The sequence below is a fragment of the Eurypyga helias genome, unplaced genomic scaffold (assembly GCF_000690775.1).
Source record: "Eurypyga helias isolate BGI_N326 unplaced genomic scaffold, ASM69077v1 scaffold9265, whole genome shotgun sequence".
NCBI classification, from domain to species: Eukaryota; Metazoa; Chordata; class Aves; order Eurypygiformes; family Eurypygidae; genus Eurypyga; species Eurypyga helias.
In genome coordinates, this window is record NW_010252073.1 from 56,724 (window position 1) to 62,723 (window position 6,000).

Genomic DNA, 6,000 nt, shown 5'->3' on the forward strand with positions numbered 1-6,000 from the left:
TGCAGTTATGTAATGTTTATTCTTCTCGCAAAAGTGACAAAGCAAATGATTTCTTCCTCGTTTTCTCTTTGCCCTAAGCTGGTAGTATACTGTATGTATGAAAAGCCTATTAGAAATATAGCTCTCTGTTCCCACAAGCCTAGCAAAGAATAATAAAAAGGAATTATCTAACTTCCTTGTAGAATAATTCAAAAAAGATACCATCTACGGACTCTGAAGTCAGGACTATTGCAAGGACTACGTTACTAGCAAGAGCTAATGAAGTAGATATTTGCTGGATGTGAGACAGACCAGAAAAAATGAGGGTTTTTATTAGATGAAAGTCAAGGGTAGCTTTGGACCAGAGGTCTTCAATGCCAAACTCACTGAGTGAAATAGGAAAAATCTGCATATGCTGAATGAGACAATCAATAAAGCAAGCTGAGCACAGAAAGTCAAGAATTTTTCTCATTTCCAAGACATTTGATGTCTATTCTTACATTACATTTTTTAGAAAGTGAAGTTAATTAGAAGCTCATATCAGTACTTTATACTCCACAGTGCTTGCATTTGGAGAAATCATTATAACAAGATCTACATATGTACAGATTGTTGATAAGTAAATGAAGTCCTATGTAAAAAAGCTATTGCTTTCTGCCCAAACACTGTATGCTACAGGGTATTCACAGTCTGTGTACTCACTCTGTGTACTAATACTGCATATGAGACCACATGAAGAGAACAAGAAATTGAATATTTCATTATACTGTTTTGAAAATAGTGCTTCAAGAGAACTCCCATTAATCCATCCTTTGCAAAAGAGAAGTCTCAGGAAACAGCTGCATAGCACAGCACCAGCATTAACAGAAGTCAACGTTAAATGGAAAAGAACATGACAAAACCAAAACCAAATACATGTATTAAAATGTGCAGGAAAGTCAAACTTTCTTTTAAAAGAAAAATTTAAATCCCAACAAATGCAGATCAGTTTATGACAGTTAGTTTTGATACTTCCTACTGAAAGAAGCAGTAGAGATGATCCACTTCAGGGAAAGTGTTGACACATTTAAATGCAATTTCTTCCTTGAATAACTGGAAAATGTACCACAGATTGCAACCCACCTACAAAGCTGTATGCCAAAACTGGAAGAAAACACAGCATTTCTAAAAGATCCAAGGGAAAGGAATGCAAGAATGAAGTCTGGTATAAATAAGTCTGATTAATACCTCGCTAAACAGGAATAATATTGTCAGCCTCAAAATGAAACCAGAATATTAACAGTGTAATAAGAAAAAGCAGATATCCACTTTACAGCTGACTGGGAAAGATCTCTCATGAGCAAGGACTTGAAAGTGATGACACTAGTACAGCAAGAGAAAGCTCAAACACACCACTTGAAGAGAAACTCCTGTCACAGGTCAAGAACAAAATATAAAAGAATGGAAAAATGTGGATAGATGCAAGGAAGCATAAAAATATTTCATACTGATTTTATAATATTTTGTAAAATTTGACATTTTTCTTGATTTTTCTAACTGTTGTGTCCAAGAAAATCCAATTGTTTTATGTTAATTATTTAATTACCTACTGGTAAAATCAAGGACCACAATACAACATTTTAAAATGGAAGAGGTAGAAAAACTTAAGAATGATGTTGAGTTCATTGAGTGTGAAATTCAGCCTTTTATCATACTTGTTCTTCTGCTGTACCCAGAAATATTAAATCAGTTGCCTAAGCTAACAAGTTTTTTCAACCCATCAAAATATGCCTATTATTTGCTGTCAGGCACTGGGGCAGATGAGAGAGAAAAGATAGTTGCCAACAGATTTGAATAATGAAGAAAGGTGGCAAAGAGTTAAGGCCAAGATTTTCCAAAATTATTACGTATTCTGGATGCCTTACCTGAGAGATCTGAGAAACAGAAACATAGATAGCACTTTCCAAAACACAGCTAGTTAAGCTGTGTTGAACAGTTTAATATATTGTTCAGTTTAGATAATTTTCTCTAACTTTTATCTTTTTCCTTAAGGTTTACCATGGACCAGATGACCTCTGGAGGTTCTTTCCAACCTCATCCATTCTGTGATTCTATGATTCTTACCCTGTTCAACACTAACAGGGAAAATGGTACTCTAAATATGCTGCCAGTTTGCAGCATCCATTTTTTCAGCCTGCAGATATGTGGTACAGCTGTAACACAGACCTTCTGCCAACTCATTTCCCTTCTGCTGAAGCCGTGACTGTTCTAAATCTCTGCCAGCTGGTATGAGAGTTTGGAACGAGGTATGCTGGGGGCGGTTTTCCTCAGCTCCTTCCCAGGCTACTTATAAAGACTTCAGGCTTTCTTGATGTACAAACTCATGGAATTCTTATGAAGATAAATTACATAGAACTGCTACTCTTATAAAAAATCTGCCCCTTATGAAGTGTAACATTTCCAACTATCAAGAAGGATTAGCAAAACCAGAAAAAGGCAGTCTGTAATTTTGTATGTACAGATGGCATTTTGCATACTATTACACATAGAGTAGAAAACTAATAGGTGCATTTTTAATTTCTAAGGGTCCATTTCTAAGAAAACATTTTTCCAAGAGGGTTAAACAAGCAAATTTTGTCTTAAATAACTTAAAATATACTCAAGATGAAAAAAATCCTTATGAAACTTCCATGGTGAAATTTCAGACTTAATACTGATTTTCTTTTGAGGAATAAAGTTACATTTCTAGGAAATGTTTTGTTCTGCAAGTCTCAGAAACAAGTGTTTTAATATATGACTTGATAAAAACTCTGGTTTAGATTTTTACCAATTAAGTAAGAGCAAAACTTTGTAGTCTGTGGAGATACTAGCCTGAATTTAAATATTTAAGGGTATTGATGGTCTGGCTGGTTAGTCTTTGTTTCTAAGTTCTGCCAAGTATTTAAATAAACTATATTATTTTATTGATCTTTGTTGAGGGGAAATAGGACTTAGACTTATCTAAGACCTAAAATGGGAAAAACTATTCAAAACAAAATTCTCTTCACTGCAAAATAGAAATAATTGCATACAGAACTAATTGTATTTGGAATAGAAAAATCTTAAGCTGGCTTTTAAAAAAAAAAGAAGACATGAGGAGAAAATAATTTTTTAATCAGTTTCCCACTGACCACCTATACGGTCATTTGTCAGCTGAGAACACAGTATAAAAAGACATTATGACATATATGCTGTTACTAAAGACTAGGAAACTCAGATATAAACATGACATACACCATTTATGGCTTTAAGATCAACATATTAATAAATCAGTCACTTCATGCATAGTCAGTATAAACTACATAGATTAAAACTAATGTTCACAATGTTATTGTATTCTAAGCAACCCCCTAAATTTAAAAAAAATTGGATCTTGACAATCAAGCTTTGTTATTATTAGCGTAAAAATGTTACAAGTCACTGTGTGATACACTGTGCTGTAACCATATAGCTACTGCAAATAATAAAAGGATAACTTCTCAAGGAACTGGGGAGGTAGTAAAAGCCATCATCAGTGATCCAGGTTCTGCTTGTTACTGACATACTCTCTCTTCTTTTTGGTCAGAGAGTTCAATAAAATTATTCTAATATACATTTTGTATGTGTAAAAGATACTTAATATATCTCATGCAATTTTCTAAACCCTTTATCCCCAAAGATTTCAAGCAAGTAGCTTTATTCATTTGGGATTCTCAGTAGCTACTACCTGTTTCAGCATAACTTCTAGCGTTAGTTTGCTAGGAATAGGCTGCTTCAGTGTCTTGAAAAGTCATGTCTTTAAGCTGCAACACTTCTTTATCAAGCTTAATATTTCTTATTACAAAAGTTACCAGAAGTTTGATCTGCTTAACATAGTTTGCATAGGTTTGTAGTGCGAGAGGACAGCAAGCTTTTGTTTCCATTGTAACTGATTTAATAGTTCCTATGTTGTTTTCTGGAAAATGCACAAAGTACTTGGAACAAACATCTTGTGTTTTAGAAATGCAGGAAACATCCCTTTTCCCCTATTAACTCCAAGAAGCACACAAATGTCACAACTCCTAGAAATAAGTGCAAAGTTGAACCCTAATATATCTACTGTCAAATCAGAAAAAGTCTGTCAGTTTTGGGGTTTTCTTTAATCTGAAGGTTGGTTTGTTTGCTTATTCTTGAAGTATCCTACTAGTTCGAGTACTCCAGGACAAATTGTTTTCATTCTTCTCTCAGTGGCCCTTAATTGTCTTCTGCAAGAGCATTTTCTATAAGAGTTTGTAGGCAAGCCTTTTTATTGTAAGAAAACAGATCTGAGCAGGTCATTGGCAAGATGCATGCATGAATGAACTTGTTATTGCAGTAACATTGAACACTAGGTAGGCAGCTAGGATCTAAATATAGTTTGTCTTCATTACTGCCATGTGAAAAAATATATATATACTAACCAAGCAATTGGAAATTTATCTATGAAACTAAACCGTGAAACACAAACTGTGTATTTTAATTCCATTTTACTGAGAGATTACAGTCTCCTTTTTGATAGTAATGTTTCCAATATACAAACAAGTTATTACAAATAGAAACTGAAGCAAATGCGAGTATGTCTGCATTGTTTCTTTATTAGATGTCATCAACTTAACTCTACACTACTTCCTATATAAATTGGCATTGAACTTTCTCTTTTAATAATAATCTGAATCCAAAGGAAAAACAATTACCTACACAACATGACTGAGAAAATGTGGTGTTGAGAGATATGGGGATATTCTAAACAACAGTATTTATAGTTTTTATGCAAATCTGTAATAGGCTGTATCACACAAAAATGTATCCTTACCTTTTTCTGCTATGATGTCATAGAATAATTGTGGTTGAAAGGGACCTCAGGAGCTCTCTATCCCAACCTCCTGATCAGCACAGGGACAAGTAGGAGGTCAGAGCAGGTTATTCAAGGTTTTATCTACTTTCATCTTGAAAAACTCTAGGACGAAGATCTCAGAACACTTCTGGGAATCCTCTTCCAATGCTTGACTGTCCTAATAGTGAAGAAGTTCTTCTTATAATGTATCTGAACATCCCTTGTTTTAATTTATGCCCACGGCCTGATGTCTTTCCTCCTCCCACCATACTCTGTGAAGAGCCTAGCGTAGTCTTCTTGATGACCTTCCTGTAGGCACTGGGAGGCTGCTGAAACTGTCTCCTCCAGGCTGAACAAGTCCTGCTCCCTCAGCCTTTACTCCCTGGGCAAGTGCTTCAGCCCCCAACCATTTTCATGACCATTTGCTGAACTCACTTCAGTTTATCAATATCTTTCTTGTGCTGTTGGGGGGTGTGTGTGCAAACTTGGCAGTATTCCATAGGTGGTCTAATGCGTGCTGAGTAAAAGATAATGACTACTTACCTACTAAGTAGCAGAATGGTATATGCAAATTTTAATTTCATTTATTACATGTTAAAACTGTATCAAAATAAGCATTGATTCTTAGCATATGATATATATTCCATAACAGGAAAAGGATCGTGATAGTTATGTTCATGTTGAAAATACTTGAATTTCTGCTTATTAAGTGATTATTACAACCCTTCTTTATCCACCAATTATTATCATTGGATATTAAAGAATATGGAAGGCATCTGGCATACCCTCAGCAAAACCTAGTGTTTAGATTTGACTCTTGTCAGTATAGGTCTGTATCGTATGACATCTCAAAGCCTTGACAGAATAAGGACTTATGCCCAAGGTCAGTCTTCTCTGGTAAATTCTTTGAATGTGATTCTTTTTCATTGTCTCTTAAAAAGCAATCAATTCTGCCTTTAATTTCAAGAGAGGGATGCCCTTGAGACATTTGTATTTCTGTGCATTGTAGAATGTAATGATTCTTAGATGCATTTCGTTTTTAATCCTACAAATGTCTTCTGAGGCTCATGAAAGGCACTATATATGTCAATGAAAAATCCTTAGATCGTGTGGCCAGGCATCTCCTCGAAAACCATCGACATCAGAGGTTACAGAGCTCTTTGATTATTCAT